Source organism: Pan troglodytes, chromosome 18, assembly GCF_028858775.2.
Source record: "Pan troglodytes isolate AG18354 chromosome 18, NHGRI_mPanTro3-v2.0_pri, whole genome shotgun sequence".
Lineage (NCBI taxonomy): Eukaryota > Metazoa > Chordata > Mammalia > Primates > Hominidae > Pan > Pan troglodytes.
This window is the reverse complement of record NC_072416.2, coordinates 75,722,067-75,743,676: the sequence shown is the minus strand read 5'-3', so window position 1 is coordinate 75,743,676 and position 21,610 is coordinate 75,722,067. Positions and strand designations below refer to the sequence as shown.

The 21,610-nt window shown below is 40.8% G+C and overlaps 1 long non-coding RNA gene across 1 annotated transcript; it reads right to left on the bottom strand.

Annotated features, from left to right (window-relative positions):
- Window positions 1-442: 442 nt before the first annotated feature.
- Window positions 443-20,949, bottom strand: LOC129137499 (uncharacterized). Its single transcript, XR_008540098.1, has 3 exons — window positions 20,876-20,949; window positions 12,049-12,207; window positions 443-584 (listed from the first exon to the last, which is right to left on the bottom strand). It is a non-coding gene; the product is annotated as an uncharacterized LOC129137499 (long non-coding RNA).
- Window positions 20,950-21,610: the final 661 nt, after the last annotated feature.

The window sequence follows — 21,610 nt, the reverse complement described above, 5'->3', positions numbered from 1 at the left end:
CAGGCGGATCACTTGAGGTCAGGAGTTTGAGACAAGCCCAGCCAACATGGTGAAATTCCATCTCTACTAAAAATACAAAAATTAGCTAGGTGTGATAGTGGGCACCTGTAATCCCAGCTACTTGGGAGGCTGAGGCAGGAGAATTGCTTGAACCCGGGAGGCAGAGGTTGCAGTGAGCCAAGATCACACCACTGTACTCCAGCCTGAATGACAGAGTGAGACTCCATCTCAAAAAAAAAAAAAAAAAAAAAGTATGCGTTGACTGCTGAGTGTACACACGTGAATGTAAGAATTTGCTTCCTCTACCTCCAAAAATCCCATTGAAATGCTATAGAAGAAATGAAGGCTTACTTGTCTAAGAATGAGAGAGGGAACTTCCAGTGGGCCAGTGGAGGTCATGAATATCTGGAGGTGAAAATGAAGATGGAGTCACAGTGACTTCACTTTTTAAACATTTTTATTTTGAAATAATTACTGAGTCATAGGAAATTACCCAAAATATATACACGGATTCCATACGGGTTCCATGAAGGGAGTCACCTTTCACCCAGCATTCTTCAACGGTCACATCTTGTATCACTCTACTACAATATCAAAGGCAAGAAATTGACTTTGGTACCATCACAGAACTTCAGCCATCAGTTTTACCTGATTTATGTGCACTTGGGTATGTGTGTGTAGACATTTGGTTTTATTACATGTACGTGTGTATTTGTATAACCACCACCACAATCGAGACACAGGACTATTAATATTTCGTCACCATGAAGATCTCCCTTGTGCTACCCATTACAGTCACACACACCCTATGTCACCCCCCATCCCTAACTCCTGGCAACCACTTATCTGTTCTCCACCTATGATTTTGTCATTTCAAGAACGTTATGTCAATGGGATCATCCAGTGTGTAAACTTTTGCCATTAGCTTTTTTCAGTCAACACATTTCCCTTGAAATCCATCCAAGTTGTTAAGCACATCAATATTTGCTCTTTTTTATTGCTGTGTAGTATTCCCTGGCGTAAATGTAAAATGTTTTGTTTAATCAATCATCTATTGAAAGACATTTGGAGGAAGAGGCCGGGAACACCCTGAGGGCAAGGCAGCAATGACAAGATTAAATTTGAGAATTACTCTTTCCCAGAGTCTCAGAATATATCTGCCTTTGGTTCAGAAGATTACAAAGGGTGAGGGTTGGAGGAGATGCAGGAATCAGGGTGAGTATTGGGAGACCTCTCTAGGACTTTTTTGTGTGTGGGTGTGATATGGTATGGGGTGCCAGGAGCCCATGGTGAAGCACACTATAATCAGACATTTGGGGAGGGGAGCAGTCAGTCTGATCACTTGCTCTGGACTGGTCCACCCTAAAGTGAAGCCAGCTTGTTCATAGGCCCCAGCTAGAAACTCAATTCCTGGTCTATCCCCTTATTCAAGGAAGAAGTTTGTTGGGGGCATGGAGCCCACTCAAAGGAAACAGAAGCTTACCTCAGTGACCTATGTTAATTGTTAAAACCTGTATTTATGAATATATACAGACAGTCCAGACCACCAAACATGTGAGGGAAATCAATTCTGAAGGAGGACCAAGATGAACAAACAGAACATTGACTCTGGAAGACAGAAATTAATCAAGGAACGAAAGAGGATTTTAGCAAAGCCTAATTGTATTAGTGATTCTGGCCATTTTTTAAAAGGACAAGCTGAAATGAAAGAGAAGAACTCAAAAATAGAGTTCTTTTAATTAATGGTTCTAAACAGGAGGCAGTTGTGTTCCCCAGTGGACTTTTAACAATGTCTAGAAGACACTTTTGGCTGTGACCAGTGGGGTTGGGGGTGCAAATGGCATAGTGGGCAGACGCCAGGGATGCTGCTCAACATCCTACAATGCACAGGACAGCCCCCAAAACAAAGAATTATGTGTCCTAAAATGTCAATATTGCCAAGATTGAGAACTCCTGCTCTAAATTAAAACTATTATTTCCATAATGAAAGAAATGTTCTTTAACATTTAGAAGAGATACATTACGTCTCTCAGTATGGAAAGCCAAAGATGTAGAGAAAACATGGGAGAGCATTTGAAAGACAGAGTATTAATATACGTACTTGGGCCCAATCTCCAACTCCTAGGAGTCCTTCCAAGAGAAAAGAGACAGTGGGAATGAGAAAATAATCAGATAATAGAGGACAGTTTTCAGTGCCGAGTTAAGATACCAGGTACAAAGCAGGTGAAAGAAAAACCCACGACTAGACACAACCCAGTTAAATTTCAGAGCACCAAAGAGAAAGAGACTATTAAAATATTAGGATAAGCTGGGCGAGAGAGATAGGAAACTCAAGTTTTTGTAATTTTTCTTTAAGTCTGGAGTTAGTTCAAAATAAACTCTAAACAGTTTCCAGTTTGCTTTTCCATTTTCTCTTTATTGTAATTAACTCTATGAAGAACATCCTGGTAGCTAGACCTTGAGAGCAGACGGCTTGGTTATGGGTCATATAACTCTTATTGATTTAATGTCCTCTTGTTGTTCATGCCTCAGGAATTGATACCCAAACCCTGCTCCATTTTTTACAGTTCTCCCCACCCAGTGTTGTCATGGAAAGGAGATTTCGTGATCATCTAGGCAGAGGTTGTTTAATTTACAGATGAAGAAGCCAAGTTCCACAAAATACAACTTACTAATCCAAGGTCATGGTGTCAGGAAGTCTGCTTCTCAGATGATGGGCGTTTCAAACAGGGCCCATGCCACTGCAAGCCCACTGTGTGCTGGAGTTTTTTTGTCTGAGTCTCGTCTCTATTAATGGGTAGAGCTCAAATTCATAAAGCCTTCATGATTTTTTTTCTGTGCTCTCTCAATAGTCCTTTGTTTATAACTCGACATGGCCTTGTAGTTTCCCTGAGCACTATCATTATTTATGTACATTGCAATCTTGCGGAGGGTAACTTCTCACCTTTACATAGTACAATTTCACAAAGCAAATAAAGTTGGCCCTCTGTACCTGTGGGTTCTGCATCCGTGGATTCAGCCAACATTGATCAAACATACTTGGGGACAAACCCAATAAAAAAATAACAATACAACAATAAAAAATAATACAAATAAAATAATACAGTGTAACGACTATTTACATACCATTTACATTGTATTAGGTATTATAAGTAATCTAGAGATGATTTAAAGACTATTGGCGAGCTGGATGCAGTGGCTCATTCCTGTAATCCCAGCCCCCTGGGAGGCCAAGGCAGATGGATCATTTGAGGCCAGGAGTTTGAGACCAGCCTGGCCAATATGGCAAAACAGTGTCTTTACTGAAAATACAAAAATTAGCCAGGTGTGTTGGTGGGCGCCTGTAATCCCTGCTACTTAGGATGCTGAGGCAGGAGAATTGCTTGAGCCCAGGAGGCAGAGGTTGCAGTGAGCTGAGATCAGGCCACTGCACTCCAGCCTGGGTGATAGAGTGAGACTGTCTCTAAATAAATAAATAAAGGAAAATGAGTGTAGGTTATATGATAACACTGTGCCATTTTATATTAGGGACTTGAGCATCTGCTGATTTTGGTAGCTTGGGAGGGCATCCTGGAACCAATCCCCCTAGGATACCAAGGGATGACATCAGTGTCATCTAGTTAACTGGAACTAAATTAATGTTAACTTCTTCATTAAACAAAGATATTTAATGAATACCTACTATGTACCAGGTACTATTTAAGAGATATGAACAAGATAGATAAAGTCCTTGCTTTTGTAGAGTTTATATTTTGTCGGGAGACAGACCATAAACAAATAGACATAATATTAGGTAGTTAATGAACACAGAGAGAAAATTAAATCTGGGTGAAGTGTGATTAGCTTGCTATTTCAAACAGGGCAGGTAGGAAAGGCACTACATCTAGAAATGTCATTTTCAGAGAGAAAATCTATGGTCGTCTTATCACATTTCGGCCACCTTATCACTGAAGATGTAGAAACACGTAATCATTTTTTATTACTTTATCCCTTTTAGTGTTCCTTTTGGGAAAGGTAACTGGAGTCAGAGAATTCCAAGACCTTTTTCAGGACTGGAAAGCGATAACAAGAGACACTCTGCAGAGCAGCAGAGGTTCTTATCAGAAACGCTATGAACCTCAGAAAGTACCGAGAATTCCACATCAAAACTACAATGCTTGTGAACGTGTCTCCATAAACTTGTTCCTTCAGCCCCACCGTGGTAGGGTGTGTCTGTATGCCCATGAGTCTGCATTTATCTTTTAAGCGAGTGTTTGAGGCTGTACATGAGTGTTAGCTCACTGATTCTTGTCCTTCCCAGCCCATTTTTTACCCCATAACCTTAGCTGATGAGGTCATGGGAAAAGAAGTGGTGCAGAGTACGGAGCAAAGGCCAGTGATGCAGGTCCCCGATGCTCTCCAGGGCTCTTGTGTTGTTCTCATTTTTTAACAAACTGAGATGCAGGTATTCATGTCTTTCCTTTTCCTCCCCTTTCCTTATCCTGTAGTATTTTCCCCTCCATGTGGATATTGTTACTCAAATTTAGCCAAAATTACATTCCATTCAGGAGTTCCTTCTGAAGATTCAAGAGATTCCCACGTCTAGATTGGAGTTCCTTAGAGTTCTCTGCCTGGATATGGATTCCCCCATCATATTCCATGAGACAGCCCAACCTGAGTGTCTTCTAGACCTGAGGTACAGAAACCCAAGTCAGCTTTTCCATTTTATACCCATCTGTCTCTCTCTCACATACTCACCAAAACCTTATCTTGGGCTCCTTACGGCCCGGATACTTGAAGGCAGCCCAATGCTTGCCTTTGTCATAGAACTGCAGTCATCTCCTTATTAGTCCCAGGCTCAGGGCCCAACCCGGGAGCAGAGATTCTATTTGAGTTGAGTTGTGCAGACAGATCCCAAAACTCCTTTTCAAAAACTCCTCCCTACATTTCCTTTCTCACCTTGGGTTCTTCTTACTCATTCCCAGACATTCAGATTTATTTGCTAATTCATTCGTTCTCTGTATTGATTTCTTAGGGCAGCCAAAAAAACTACCACAAATTCGATGGCTTAAAACTAACAGTTCTGGAGGCCAGAGGCCCAAAATCGAGGTGTTGCCAGGGTTTGCTCCTCTGCAAACCCCGAGGGAGAATCTGTCCCATGCCTCTCTCCTGGCTTCTAGTGACTGCAAGCTCTTCTCCATGTTCCTTGGCTTGTAGACTCACCACTCCAATCTCTGTCTCTGTCTTCAAGTCACCTTTCTTCTTTTGTGTCATAAGTCTTTCCCTGCCTTTTTCTTGTAAGTATGCCTGTGATTGAATTTAGACACCACCCTAAATCCAGGCCAATCTTATTGAGAGATCCTTAATGATACCTGAAAAGAGCTTTTTCTCATAAGGTCATATATTCACTAGTTCCAGGGGTCAGGAAATGAATGTATCTTTGGGGGTGGGGGACACCATTCAATCCACCACATTCATCAACATATATTTATTCCATCACTTCTAGACTATTTTGCTTAGGCTCGAGGAAAATCTCTGTGGATGGAACAAAATTTCTGCTTTCACAGAGTGTACAGACCTTGATAGGAGCCAGTGTTTCTCTGGTAATCCCAATGAAAAAGGATGTCAGTGACACAAATTGGGACCTTCATGAGAACTGGACATTTGGTCTCCTTGAATGTGCTCCTTTGTGCAGAAAAAACCAAGATTGTGCCACAGCACTCCAGCCTGGACAACAGAGTAAGACTCCATCTCAAAAAACAAGCTGTAAACTAAGTTCCTCCCAAAGTTAGTTCAGCCTACACCCAGGAATGAACAAGGACAGCTTGGAAGTTAGAATAAAGATGGAGTTGGTTGGGTCAGATCTCTTTCACTGCCTCAGTTACATTTTGCAATGGTGGTTTGCTCTCATGAGCTAGGCCAAGGCTAGACTTCACCAGATGCTGTATCCGTGTTCAACACTTTGCCCCTCCCTAATCTTTGTTTCAAAGAGTGCTCCCTCAGTTAATCACATGCTTCTAAATCCTTGTCTTAGGTTCTGCTTCTAGGGAACCTGACCCTTACGTATGTATATATGCACAAACATGCATACATACATGTACATATGTATGTACTTACAGACAATGACTTTTTAATTTTCAGCTGGAAGTGATATTTATTGGATCAGTAGTGATGCAGGGGATGGCAGAAGGAGAAAAACTATGATGCAGGGACCATGGCAGCCTCAACAGGCCCCTAAAGCTGCTCTGGAGCTAAGAAGGCCGGGCCTTTATGTTCTTACATTGATCAGTCATTAGGTACAGACCTCCTGGGAAGGGGCATGACCTTGGGTGAGGCTGCTTTTGGATGTGGAGGTGACCCCTGAAGAGACTGACAGCCAGATGCCTTCTGCTGACTGTACTAGCAGTAACTGAGCTAACAAGCCCTTCATGGAAAGGGATTTTGGGCCACATTTTACCATACATCTCAGAGAGAACAGGAAAGCTGGCATGTCTGCCATGCTACATCATATGGGGGTTGTGAGGATCAAAGCAAATAGCACATAGAGGACTTCTACAAAAGAACCTGGCTTATGGTAAGCCTCCAGTCAATCTTGTTTGTGGTGTTAGCATTTCACAAAATTATTTTAAATATCTCTTTATTTTGCAGGTAATAAAATAGAAGCCTCTGAAGGTAAATAAAATACTTGACCAAGTTCACATAATAAGTTAATGTCAAAGTTATGAATAAAAACCTTTTGTTCTGAAATCAAATCTTACCTTTGTTCCAAACTAGCTTCGCTGTAGCATACAGTATTCGTGATTTACTAATTCGTGTTGTTTGGGGTGGTGTGGGGAAGCTGTAGCTTACTTTTTTAATCCTGCAAGCTCTATTGTAAGAAAATCTCACTCTGATTTCAAGGAGAAAGATGGGTCAGTGTTTTAAATAAACTTTGTAAAATGAAAAATGTGCAGGCTAAGAGATGCTATCTTCAAGGTCAAACATCTCTCAACCTTCAATGCATGGAAATTGTGGAATGGGGCTGTTGGAAATTTTACACATTCATAAATATTGACAGGCTGACAAAGAATTTTAATTTTGAGATGTCTGACTCTGATTATTTCTAAGACATAAACACCTTTCAATTCTCCCCTTAGGCCAAAGATCAAACTTTGGCTGTCGTCTTTTAGATAAGGAATCTGACTGTTAGATGTAATCCAGATTTATACACATTTCTGCCCGGGGAAGCCAACCATTCAGTTGTAAAAGAAATGAGAAAGCTGGCTCTTGCCTGGGACCTCCTTGTTTGTTCTGCTGTGTAATTCTCAACCAAACCCTGAGGGAGCAACTTACATGCTTTGCCTAGGAATCTCCCACTTTGGGTGGAGGTAGGTAGGGTTCTTCTGGGTAACTCTTTTCAAATGCAAAACTTCAGCAGCTTCTCGCTGCACTTAGAACAAATTCCAGACTTGTAACTATGGTCTGCAAGGGCTTATGCAGTCTTTTTCCTCCTCTTTTGCCTTCCTAGCAGGCTCCTTGCTCATTACTCCAGCTGCAATGATCTTTCAGTTCTTCCAAGTCTTCCAGTTGTAGGGATTTTGCTCAAGATCTTCCATCTTCTTGAGATATCCTTCCCCGGACTTGCTTTTTGTCTCAACTGAAAGCTCATCTCCTCCTCGAGGCATTCCTGATCACTCTGGGTCAGCAGTGTTAGTCTATGTCACAGTGAAACTGCCTTTGCAAAAATTATATCAGTGAGAAAATTATGATGGTTAAAGAGATCTGATCTAACTCACACCCCTCTTGCCTTTATCTTTCAAGCTGTCTTAATTATTCCCGGGCTTAGATGAAGCTAACTTTGGAAGACATTTAGGTTATAGTTAAATAATAGGCTTCCCCCAAAATACAACCACCTTTGTAAAGCTAATGAAATGCCACCAGGCTAGAGGGAGGACAGGAACCTGAATTCTGCTAAGGTGTAGACATAAACAATTGCCACCCATTATTCTGGAGGTCCTACAGATAATGTCACTATTGTAAAACACATGATTGGCCTTTTAAGATATCTTTTCAGGTGTTTTTTACATGTCTGATACACATGGCTCTAAGTGGACCCAACTACCCTTCCCTCACTCCTCTTGTGGCCCCACTCAGAAGCAACTCCCTGAGGGAGACACCTTCAACCCCCTGTGATTTTATTTTTACCCCACCTGATCATCAGCAAGCACCCATTACCTGAACACCCCCACCCCTTCGTACAAACTGCTTTGTAAAACCCCTAAACTATGAGCCTTAGATGAAACTGATTTGAGTAATAACTCCATCTCCCATGTGGCATGGTTGGCCTTGCGTCAATTAAACTCTTTACTGCAATGCTGTGGTCTTTATTTGTGCAGCAGATAGGAAGACTCTGCCAGGCAGTTACAACAGTGCTTGCTCTGCTTCACATTTTCCTTCAGGAGTTTTATCCTAAAATGTAAATATTGATCAGCTTTTTAAATTGTCTTGGAAGTAGGGGCCATGCCCGTCTTGTTTCCATCCTCTATTTCCTTCTCTGCTGTTTACTTTTGGGTTATTTAAGCATTTTTTAAAAATCTACTGTGTTTTAACCATATATTTTTGTCTGGTTTTTAAGTAGTTGCCCTGAGGTTTATAATTACATATTTAGCTTTTTAACTGTCTACTGAAATTCAACATTTTACCATTTCCAGTGGAATATCAACACTCCTATAAGCATCTCTTTACTTCCCTTTAGGTTATAATTTTTCATCCAGTACATCTATGTATATTGAAAACCCCAGTAAACGGCGTTTAATTTTTGCTTTCCATCTTTTTTCTCAAGCGAAGAATGGTCTATTTACTCTTTCATTTGCTCTTTATTACTGATGTTTAAAATTTCTATCTGGTATCATTTTCCTTCCTCTTGAGGAGCTTGCTTTAGCAATTTGGTGAGGGCAGATCTGTTGTAAACGATTTTTCTTAGTTTTTCTTCATCTGAGCATGTCCTTATTTCAACTTTATTTCTGAAGGATATTTTTTCTGGATGTAGAGTTTGTGTTGACAGTTCTTTCATTTCAACACTTTAAGAATAGTGTGGAACTACCCTCTGGGCCCATAGTTTTGAAACAGGATTTTTCTCGGCCCCTTTGTTGGGCTCACAGCAGGGACATCCCATCAACTCGACCCATCACGCTCAGCCCCTTGCGGGAGGGAGCACATGAGCTCATGAGTACAGGATTCATCCAGCCACTCTGAGTGCCAACACAGGAGCAAATTCCTTGTCAGCCCACGGCCAGACCAGATGTGTTACCTCCAGGGGAACATGGCGGTGCCCAGGCAGAGGTGCCGGTGACCCCAAAGCAGCAGCGTTAGTGTGCTCATTAGCTCTTTTAGTTCCACTGTCCACAGCCTGATGGACAGCAGTGTGTTAGCAGCTCGGTCAGCCCCTTGCCCTATTATATGAGGTGCTGCCCTCCACCAGCGAGGCCAAAGGGCCAGTGCTACAGCCTTTCAGAGTACCTGAGCTCAGTGTGTCCCAAGCTCTTGTCCAGAGTCCAAGAAGAATGAGATCATGTTGATGATTAAAAGGTGATGAGAATGTAAGATTTTATTGAGCAATGAAACGGCTCTCATGAGAGAGAGGAGTTTGTGGGGGAGGGGGGTGGTTGTTCCCCACCCCTGCAGTCAGGTGATTCCTCCCTCTCTGTGTTTCTGGGTCAGAGGCTTATTATTATTATTATTATTATTTTTCGACAGAGTCTTGCTCTGTCATCCAGGCTGGAGTACAGTGGTGCCATCTTGGCTCACAGCAACCTCTGCCTCCCAGGTTTAAGCAATTCTCCTGCCTCAGCCTCTGGAGCAGCTGGGACTACAGGTGTGTACCATCACGCCCGACTAATATTTTTGTATTTTTAGTAGAGATGGGGTTTTGCCATGTTGGCCAACCTGGTCTTGAATTCCTGACCTCAAGTGATCCACCCACCTTGGCCTGCCAAAGTGCTGGGTCAAGGGCTTTTTATGGACTCAGAATGGGGAGTGCATGCTGACTGGTTTGTATGCAAAAGATTAAAATGAAGACACCACTCAAAGGTAATAATAATAATAATAAGCCTCTGACACAGAAACACAGAGAGGGAGGAATCACCTGACTGCAGGGGTGGGGAACAACCACCCCCCTTCCCCACAACAGTGTAGAAAACCAATTAGGAAAGGGTAGGAAAACATAAAATAGGTAAAGGGTGGGGATCAACCAGAGGAAAGTATGCCAAATGGGAAGACAAGTTCTCAATCTGGTCTGAGGATTTAACCTGTAGCTTGGCTTTCAGGCTTTAAATTGTCTTTGCCTTGGAGGTGGGGTTTCAACAGGGATCTGCCCCTTTCTGCCTAGGCATTGAGCTGCCTCCTGTAACTATCAGTTTCTAGTGAGAAATCTGCAGTAATTTCAATTGCTGTGTCTCTATGGATAATGACTTTATTCTTTTTCCTTAGTTTTTAACTGAGTAAGATGTGTCTTGGTGTGGATTTATTTTGGTTTGTCCTGTTTGGGAATTACTCAGCTTCTTGAATCTGTAGGTTTATGTCTTTCACCAAATTTGGGAAGTTTTCAACTTGTAATCTTCAAATATTTTTTCAGTACTGTATTCTTTCTATTTCCGGGATTTCAGTCACATGAATGTTAAAACATTTATTATCACGTAGATCCATGAGGCTCTATTAAGGTTTTTCAATCTTTTTCTTTCTTTTTAGATTGGGTAAGTTTTTTTGCTCTATCTTCAAGTTCACTGACTCTTTCTTCTGTTATCTTCATTCTATTAAGCCCATTCAGTGAGGGTTTTTTTTTTTTTTTTAAATCGCAGTTGTGCTTTTCAGTTCTAAGATACTGACTTGATTCTTCTGTATATCCTCTATGTCTTTGCTGAGACTTTCTCTCTTTCCTTTGGTTTCAAAAGCATTTAGAGTTGCTTGCTCAAGCAACTGTATTTTTATACTATATTTTAAAGGCTTTCTCAGATAATTTCAACATTTGTATTATATCTGTGTTGATGTCCATTGATTATCTCTTACCATTTGAGTTTAGCCTTTCCTGATTTTTCATTTGTTGGAGTAATTTTAGATTGTATCCTGAGCATTTTAAATGTAGTGATAATAGACTCTGGGTCTTTCTAAAATCCTGTGAAGGATGTTGATATTTTTCTTTTAGCAGTCAGTTGGGCTGTCTGAGGCCAGGCCCCAAGTTCTACCTGACATTCTATGGGTTATGATTCCAACATTTGTCCAGTTTTCAAACACTTTTCAGTGCTATTTGGATCTGCCCTGCATGTGCTCCATCTAGTGGCCAGTCTGGATCCTGGAAGGTAGTTTGTTCATTGAGCAATGTGTCTATGTAGTAGGCTGAGTAGGATCAGATCTGTACATGCACTGTAAGAGAATGAGCCCAAATGTTCATAAACACATTTATGGGTTTGTTTTCTTGAGTTCTACTTTATTTCATGCCTTTAATATTTTCTGTTTCCTGGAAGTTCCTCTTTTTGGCCTTCTGATTACAAAACTAGAAATTGATTATCCCACTCTGGTGGGTTGGTTGCCAGTGGTGGGGATACAGAGAGAAAAATGGAGGTTTTCCCTCAATCTCTTTGGATCACAAGTCCAGAAAACAGAAATTTCTCTCCCATAGAGTTTTGGCTTCTGTGAGTGCCTGTTATTGGAGCTCTTCTGCCACCCTCGCAAAATTGATTTTTATGAAAAAACAATCTTAATAATAACAAAGGGAGAGTAGAAAATTTGAGGAGGTCATAAATATGTTGATGGCCTTGATGGTGGTGATGGTTTCATGGGTGTTTACTTTCCCCAAACTCATTAAGATGTTTACACTGAAATGTACAGCTTTTTATGTGTCAGCTAAAAAATAGAAAAAAGAGAAAACCAAATGGGGATTTGTATAGTTTCTTTTGGAGGTAGGAGTTCCCTTCTCCGGTCCTCATGGCTTATCCTACAGTTTTCTCATCTGTCTCTGCACTGTTGCCCACTACCAGGTCTGGTGTTTAAGTTCAGGCCAAGATATACTAGAGGAAAGAAGATTGAAAAACCCACCTGTGGTTCAGCAGCATTTCAAATTCTGGTCTTCTCCCCCAATCTGTGTGCTGCCATTTCCTTCTCAGAGTCCTCAAATAGCTGTTTCGTGTGTTGTGTCCATGTTTTATTGCTCTATTCAATGGGAGAGGCAGAATCGAGTGTGTTTCTTCATGTTACCTGGAAACAGAAATCCTTAGTTATTGATTTAGGTGAGACACAAAACCTTCTGCTATTTGTGCTGATTCTTTAACCCAAATAGCTGCCTTGTTTTATTCGTGGGGAGCCACTGGAGTTCTAATCCTGGTGCTGGAGTGAGTTGGTCAAGTTAGTTAATGTCTCTGAGGCGTTGTGTACATTGTGAATACTGTAGTATTACCTGCCCAACTTGTCCCCTTCCCATGATTATTGTGATGATAAAAAAAGATGTTGGATGTGACAATACTTTGAAAAGTATAAAGTGGGCTGGGTGGAGTGGCTTACACCTGTAATCCCAGCACTTTGGGAGGCCGAGGTGGGCCTATCATTTGAGGCCAGGAGTTTGTGACCAGCCTGGTCAGCATGGTGAAACCCCATCTCTACTAGAAATACAAAAATGTGTTGGGTGTGGTAACAGGTGCCTGTAATCCCAGGTACTCAGGAGGCTGAGGCAGGAGAATCGCTTCAACCTGGGAGGCAGAGGTTGCAGTGAGATGAGATCAAGCCACTGCACTCCAACCTGGGCAACAGAATGAGATTCATCTCAAAAAAAAAAGTATAAAGTGGTATATAGAAAATAAATTATCTCCTGCGACCTGCAGAAAGTGATTGATAGGTGTATTCCTGGAATAGGGATGGAGGATCGAGCAGCTGTCTGTCTGTGTTGGGCTGGGAGCACCTCTAGGACTCCCTCATCCCCCTGTGTACTCTGTACATAGGCCACCATCCTTCCTCCCTGAACCTCTCTTCTCTCTCAGGTTTCTGGGCACTGTAAGAAGCATTGTTGCTAATTAAAGACTAACAGACCAGAAATCAGGGGATGAAACTCATGATTCTGTCACTGATAATCTCTTCACTTTTCCTCGTGGTGTTCCAGTTTCCTGATCTTTAAAATAAAAAGAATCAAAAGTCAACGATTTTCAAGCTCTGTTTTATGGAGTCTTTGTCAACCCGCACTCCCTTAGTAGTGGTGAATGCTTGGGGTGGGGGTGAGGTTGGAGATGGGAGGGCTGAGATGACAGTTTGATTTTTATCTGCTTTTGAGACAGGGTCTTGCTCTGTCAGCCTGATCATGGCTCACTGCAGCTTCAACCTCCCAGGGCTAAATCAGTCCTTTTACCTCAGCCTCCTGAGTAGCTAGGACAACAGGCATGTGCTACCATACCCAGCTAATTTTTGTATTTTTTTGTAGAGATGGGGTTTTGCCATGTCACCCAGGCTGGTCTTGAACTCCTGTACTCAAATGATCCTCCTGTGTCAGCCTCCCAGAGTGCTGCGATTACAGCTGTGAGCCACCATGCCCTACTGAAACATCAGTTCTTCAAGTCTCCAACCCATCTCGTACTGGAGCAGTTCTGCTATTCTCAGTTTTCTCACAGATTTTTCACTTGAAAAAAAAGGTCCTGTGGCTAAAATATGTTTCAGAACTCTGAGTAGTCCTCAGAGGTAACTATCTCGGGATCCCATACTTTTCCAAGACATCAATTCCCATCCTGTCTTTCTGGTTGTTTCTTTCTCTTTAACACCAACTTCTTTGTCTCCTGTCTTTATGTGTGGACATTCCTTAAGTCTTGGTCCCAGGTTTGCAATCTTCTTTGCATAACACCTCTCCCTTGGTGAGCTCATCTAATGTTATAGCTTCAGCTGTCCAACAGGGGACTCCCAGTGTCCAATCTCTTTCCTGAGCTTCAGCCAAATATTTTTAACCATCCTCTAAGTCCCTCCATCTAGTAATATATCAATAGATTCAACTCAGCATGTCTCAAACCAGACTCATATATCATCTGCTCTCTGCCATTCCTAAATTAATACTTTTCTTTAACTTCTCTTTTTCTCAGTGGTCATATAAGAAGTTCTTCCAACAACTGAGTTTACAATTTTAGGGTGGTTTTTTATGATGCATTGCCTCTTTGACAATATCCATATAACCTCAAAAGTCTGTTAATCATGCTTCTTCAGTATCCCTCTGAAAGAATTTGTATTTCTGCTGATGTCATTGAGTTCATATTTTATTCTCCTGTATTCTCCTCTTATTCCAAATGTGCAAGATGGCTCCCTAAAGTGATCTTCCTGTCCCCAACGTTCTTTCCCCTGATCACATCATGCTCGGACCAATATCTGAAAGCAAGAATCTTTGTAAGTCATTACGTTGTTAAATGACATCTCTATTGGGTGTAGAATAAAGCCCTGAAGATTCAGACTGCAGCCAGTGTCTTTGCCTTCTTTTACCTTACCTCACCTGCCTCCAATAAATGTATTTCCTCTACACAGATTAGTCCTCTAATTATTTCGCAGACACACCAGGAGTCTTTATTTTCCATTCTCCTTTATGATGATTTTATGAGGCTTACTCCATTCCTCAAAGACAAATTTTCATCCACTCCCTTATGGCATTATCCTGACATCCCAGTCATGGAGATTTTACCTTTTCTTTCAAAGCATTTACTTTGACATAACTTATGTAAACTTATGTTTAGTATCTTTGTGCATGTCTTGCCTCCCAGCCACACTGTAACTTTATCAAAATCAGGAATTGAGTCTTTAATATTCTTGTACCACATCAGAATGCTTGGGAAACAGGAAATGCTTGGGAATTGAGGAATTGAATCTTTAATATTCTTGTGCCACACCAGAATGCTTGGAAATGCATCAAATTTGTAGAGATAAAATGATTCATAATCTCTTTCATAAGAGAAGTTACCATGAATTATACTAAGTATACTTGTTTGCTTTTCTTTCTCTGTGGTTTCACCCATATTGGCCAGAATATGCTTCATGAATTAAACAGGAAGTATTGAACATAAAGTTTTATAAACCAATCCAAAAATTTAATAGCAAGGAACTATTGCAACTTGGGGTAAAATCTTTATAGGCTTCCTTTTTTATCTGTTTCTTAACAGCACACGTTTTGTGTATTGAAAATCCTGTCTCACTTACATCCATATAATTATATTCATTAATGGATTAATGCAGTGTTGATTGACCGTTTCTGTCAGATTCATCTTAAATGGTAAGCAAACCTCTAAGAGACTGGTATTCCTAATGGCATAACTAGCTTCTCAAAGTTTCAGTATATATCATTGGATCTCAAAAGCACTCTTTGATTGACATTATGAAAATATTTACAATAGAAAAAATGAAAAATAACTATAATAAGAAAAAGTAGGGGAGTAACTAAGTAATGTCTGGCATATCCACATCATATAACACGGTATTTTTAAATCTTAGCTAAAATTTGTTAAATCATACTGAGTTTTTAATGACACAGATGCATGCCAGCTTTTTGCTGTTATGCAACTTTTCCATCATTACAGATTGTTGCACTTGACAATGCTGATCTTGGAAATTATTTGAAAGAAATCTGAAAACAATTCCTTTTTCTCAAAAGCATGCCACTTTGTCTTCCCCATTTATATGTGACATCAGTAAGCAAAATGGGAAATTGCATTACACCCTTGTTCAGCACTCTCAAGCTTGGATTATATAGTGACACTGCTACTTCTTTCATTGCTCTGCTATTTCTGTAACAGTTATCACTGACAAAGAATGTTATTTACTTCAGAAGTTACTTCCTGTCTTTGATAAATATCAATTGTTTTTCTCAAGGATATCAGTTATGGAGATAACTATAGCCAATAAAAACCACTGCTCTGTATGAAATGCTCACTGTATGCTAGAAAATACGCGGCTGGTATCAAGTGCATATGCGATGTCACAAAAATAACGGTTTCAACTTTTGCGTAGAATGAATAATGGCAATTCTCCTCCCAACACACTGTACTCTACCTAGACTCTTTAGTGGTGTGCAATTCATCAGGACTTTTGAGGCACATGGCAGAAGGCAGCATTTCATTTTGATTGCTGGATGAAGTTTCCAATGAAAATTAAAGATTAATGATGTCAGTATGTAAAAGTCAATAAGAAGAAAAGGCCAGGACTCTAAAACATTTGTAAACAGTGTAAAGCTTTGTACCAATCAAATGGCTGCAGACAGGGAAAGCTAATACCAAAGCAATAAAAACCGAGCGCTAACCTTTCATTGTGTCTGGTGCTGAGCTTCTAGCATTTGATGAATGGCTACCTTGTGCCAGTGGGTCATGGGGGAGTGTCTGGGTCTTTCATGTGGTTGGGACAGCTGTGGGCAATCTGTGGATATGGATCACCCTGCTGAGAGACGCAGCTACGTGTGAAGGCAACACTGCACTTAGGAGGAGTCAAAAAATAGATTAATATCAAGTACCAATTTACAACGTGGATGAAATCTTTGTGGGATTTTCAACTCAACAGAAATTGTCTCGTTGGCTTTTGATGTCTCCTTGAAATGAGATCATTTTGTCTCCAAGCTTGTATTTACATGTGGGTAATTAGGTTTCCTATTCATCACTTCCATCATCCTCATAAGTTGTATGAGATAGGTGCTGCTTTTGCTGCCTCATCTTCTTACAAAGGCTCAAAGAAGCTCAGTAACTTGTCTAAAGTGGTAGAGCTAATAAATTGCTGAGCTGGGACCTGAACCCAGGTCTGTCTGATTCCATAGCTTGAGCTATCATGCAATGGAAGGTGAACTGTAGCATTTGGTGAATGTAAAACTTCCTGCTTGCTTATATTAAAGGCTATTGCTAATTTTTTTTTAAATTGGGGGAGACTGGGTGGGGGGAAGGGTACAGTGTGTCTCAATTCTGAAATTCAAAAAGGGCCACATAGGAACCTCTATTCCTCTTGCCCTTTTGGCATAATATCCCCAGTTGTAGCAGGAACCAGTAGAATGGGTTTCCCTTTATTGTTTTTGAGAAGGAAATGCCTGTTGAACTTTGACAACAATGTTAACGATTGCCAGAGACCCTCAATTTATTATTCATCTCTCAGGAATCCTATGGAAATTTCCTTTGAATACTCTTTCCTCATCAATATTAATAATCACATGATGTCGTGCATGCTTTGTGTTCGTCAAAATGCCATTGTGCATGTGACCTCATTCCATCTTTAATATTTTATAGGAAGCTTTCTACATGTTAAGCACTGTGTTAGATGCAGGAGAAATCAAAAGATGTATAGCACAACTTCTCCCTCAAGAGTTGAGTCTGAACTCTAACCTGATGTCATGAAGTAGACCAGATACCTTCCCCATTTTATACACTATTATTTTCCACAGCATAACCTTCTGTCCTCACCTTCTACAACTTCCTTGTCATATTTTTTACTCTATCAATGTTATTTTTTTCAGGTTCGTTTGTTTGTTTATTTGTTTTTAAACAGATAGTCTTGCTCTGTTGCCCAGGCTATTGTGCAGGGGTGCAATCGTAGCCTACTGCAGCCTCCAACTCCTGGGCTCAAGCAATCCTCCTGAGTAACTGGGACTACAGGTGCATGCCATGACACTCAGGTAATTTTAAAACTATCTTTTGTAGAAATGCTGTATTGTCCCAGCTGGTCTGAAACTCCTGGCCTCAAGCGATCTTCCAATATTCTTATATTTACTCCTCCTTAAATATTAATGAGCAACTAAACATTCTCACATTCATCTCTAAGGTTTTTCTCATGCTTCATCTCTTCTTGACCTACTTTTCTGTATGTCCAAATTGGACCCATCCATAAACCAAGGTAGAGTCTCCTCTCTTCCTTGACAGCTATTCAGGAATCAGGCAACCTCTCCCCTCTTTCAATTTTCACTTCAGTTATTGTCACCATCTTACATTTGATACTTGGAATATAGTGTACTTTGATATAAACACATTTTTCTTCTGTATGTAATTGGTCTCATGGCCTATCTATAAATACAGAAAGATCATCGATAGGTATTCTAAATAAATAAAAGTACTGTGCAATATGCATGATATTTGCTAAAAAGAATACTAGGAATAATGTGGAGCTTGTAAATTGGAGATCGGTGCCAGATTTAATACCAAAATACATATTGTTGAGCTAGTAAAATACTGGCATACATAGTTTTTCAAAAGTTTTAATTGATTGTCAGTATCTAAATACTGGATGATCTGACATAGCATTCTAAATTTCTGGCTTCACTTGAAAACTCAGAGGCATTGTTTGGCCTACTTTTTGCATGGTAACTGTAAGCTGAGGCCAAGAAGCAACTGCCATTGCCTCCTCAATGTTTGGGTGGATGAGAGTCAGTTTCCCATTTATCACCATTCTCATTCTAATTATTTCTCACAACAGTGTTAAAAAGAAAGTGAAGGCTGGGCATGGTGGCTCACACCTGTAGTCCCAGCACTTTGGGAGGCTGAGGTGAGCAGGTCACTTGAGGCCAGGAGTTCAAGACCAGCCTGGCCAACATGGTGAAACCCTATCTCTACTAAAAATAAAAACTAGCCAGGCATGGGGGTGCATGCCTGTAATCCCAGCTACTCAGGAGGCTGATGCAGAAGTTTCACTTGAACCCAGGAGACGGAGGTTGCAGTGAGCTGAAATCGCACCACTGCACTCCAGCTTGGGTGACAGAGTGAGACCTCTCTCCAAAAAAAATTTAAAAAAAAGGAAAGAAAAGATAAGAAAGTGATGTATTTCCTGTTACCTATGGCTCTGTCTCAGGGAACAAAAAGTTGGCATGAAAGGGCTGGTTTTCAAGAAAAATGAGAGGAAGCATTATTATTGTTTGGGGACTGAAGTGGAAAATAGAACTGTGAGTTAATAGTGTGTTTAATAAGAAAACAAAACAAAACATAAGTGGCTATGATGGGATAAACCTGGCCCATTGTAATTTTTGTCATCCTAGCCCTTGCAGACATTTGTGTTTGCTTCTGACCCTTGGATCAGGGAAAGGTCAAGGACCTAAAGGTGGGCTGGGCCGAAGTCCTGGCTCTGGCCTTCACTAGTGTTTGACCTGGGTGGGTTAGGGCTAACCACACTTTTCCTCTCTCTAAAATGGGAATAATGATATCTGCTACATGGTGATAAATTGAGCTTAAAATGAGATGCATAACAGGGGACTTTTGTCTGTTTTTGGTAACCCTAGTGCCTGCAACAGTGCCACAGTGCCGTGTGCATGCTTGGGGCTTAATAGACATATATTGAGTAGACAATAACATCTGTAAAGCACGATGAACTTTGCTCATAGGAGGCCATTAGCGAATTTGAGCATGTTGTTAAGGAGCTAATCATACTTGTTAAGTGTACAGACTATTTGGTCTTTTTTTTCCCAGCACCTAGGCCTGTCATAGAGCAGGTCATTAATATTTATTTGCAGAATGAATAGATAATGTCTGATTGTCCGTCATTTGGTAATCTTTCTTAAAGAGAGTGGCACTGGGGACATCTGGCTGCTATTTTGGTGTGGCTTTTTTTCCCTCCTTGAGATAAAAGGATTGTCTTGTTGTTCCATGTGGCGTAGGCCTAATATTTTTCTTTCTTTTTACGGTTTGGTATATGGCTAGCCGAGGGTGGTATCTTCTTAAGAAAGTTTATTTCACTTTCTGAAGGTGTTTTTCATTTTCCCAGCTGCCCTTCACTTCCCCCTACATGCTGTTTGCACAACTTCCCAGCTGGCAGATGTGAAGTGGATAACCTTGTAGCAGTCACCAGCATCTTTAACAATGAAGGGTCACAGGGAGCAGGTTAACACTCAGCGTTGTGGGGTTTATTAATTTTTTTTCTTTTTTTTTTAATTATACTTTAAGTTTTAGGGTACATGTGCACATTGTGCAGGTTAGTTACATATGTATACATGTGCCATGCTGGTGCGCTGCACCCACTAACTCGTCATCTAGCATTAGGTATATCTCCCAATGCTATCCCTCCCCCCTCCCCCCTCCCCACCACAGTCCCCAGAGTGTGATGTTCCCCTTCCTGTGTCCATGTGTTCTCATTGTTCAATTCCCACCTATGAGTGAGAATATGCGGTGTTTAGTTTTTTGTTCCTGCGATAGTTTAGTGAGAATGATGATTTCCAATTTCATCCATATCCCTACAAAGGACATGAACTCATCATTTTTTATGGCTGCATAGTATTCCATGGTGTATATGTGCCACATTTTCTTAATCCAGTCTATCATTGTTGGACATTTGGGTTGGTTCCAAGTCTTTGCTATTGTGAATAATGCTGCAGTAAACATAAGTGTGCATGTGTCTTTATAGCAGCATGATTTATTATTACATACAAGCTCCACTCTGGTTTTACCAGAGAGCCAGTCTTTTTTGTTTGTTTGTTTTTGAGACGGAGTGTCTCTCTTATTGCCCAGGCTGGAGTGCAGTGGTGCAATCTCCGCTCACTGCAACCTCCACCTCCTGGGTTCAAGCAATTCTTCTGCCTCAGCCTTGTGAGTAGCTGGGGTTATAGGTGCCTGCCACCATACCTGGCTAATTTTTGTACTTTTAGTAGAGACACGGTTTCTCTATGTTGGCCAGGCTGGTCTTGAACTTCACAGGTGATCAGCCTGCCTCGGCCTCCCAAAATGCTGGGATTACAGGTGTGAGCCCCTGTGCCCGGCCACCAGAGAGCCAGTCTTGGGCGGTGCAGCCAGGCCAGCCATTATTTTGCAATCTTGGCTATTCTCTGTTGTCTTTTCCTACTCGACATTAAGGAGTGGTTTTTCAAATAAAGGTTTCATTGACAAGTTTGTAAAAAGGAAAACAAAAATGAGTTAAAAGTCTGCCTCAGCGTTGCATGCTTAGGACAAAGCCCATATTAACTTACGTAACTTTTAGAGGCTTTGTAGTTAGCTTTCCAGCTCTCTCATGTTCATTTCGTGCTTTGACTTTGATCTTCAGAGCTTGGGGCTCAGTGGAGGTTAGCGAAATGGGGCATATTGGGTGCCATGCATTGTGTTGGAAACTTTCACAAATGCTGACTTGTTTATTCATAGAAGTTGCCAGCATCATAATGGCCCATGACAACTTATGCAAAACAACTTTGGGTTCTCCTCTGCACCACGGTTGCAATTCAGTTTCATTATCTCCCCGGGAAATACACTCCAGACTCTTGGGGATTGTATGATAGGCTCATTGGAATAATTGATTTCTTAAAGATGAGTAGTTATTCTATTGTTTTTATATATCATCCTCAAAGTATGTGGTAATTGTGGTGGCGTTTGTACAGTTTGTGTGGTCAGGAATGTTTGTAAGGCATTAATTGAATATTTCTTATGAATATTGACTGTGCAATGTCTCCTGAAGGCAAAGAAAAACAGTAATGTGAACGCATAGTAGGTAGTCAATGAATGTTTATTAGCTAAGACATTCTTTTTTTACTTGATTGATACATACCTTTAAATAATGTGTTTTCTTTACTGTAACAGTAATGTATGTTGCTTGTGAATCACCTGGCATATATAAAATATGTGTTTATTAAATAAACAACGATTCATTGGATACTTACTGTGTTCCAGGCTGTGTTCTGGGCATCAGGGATACAACCATGAACAACAGACAG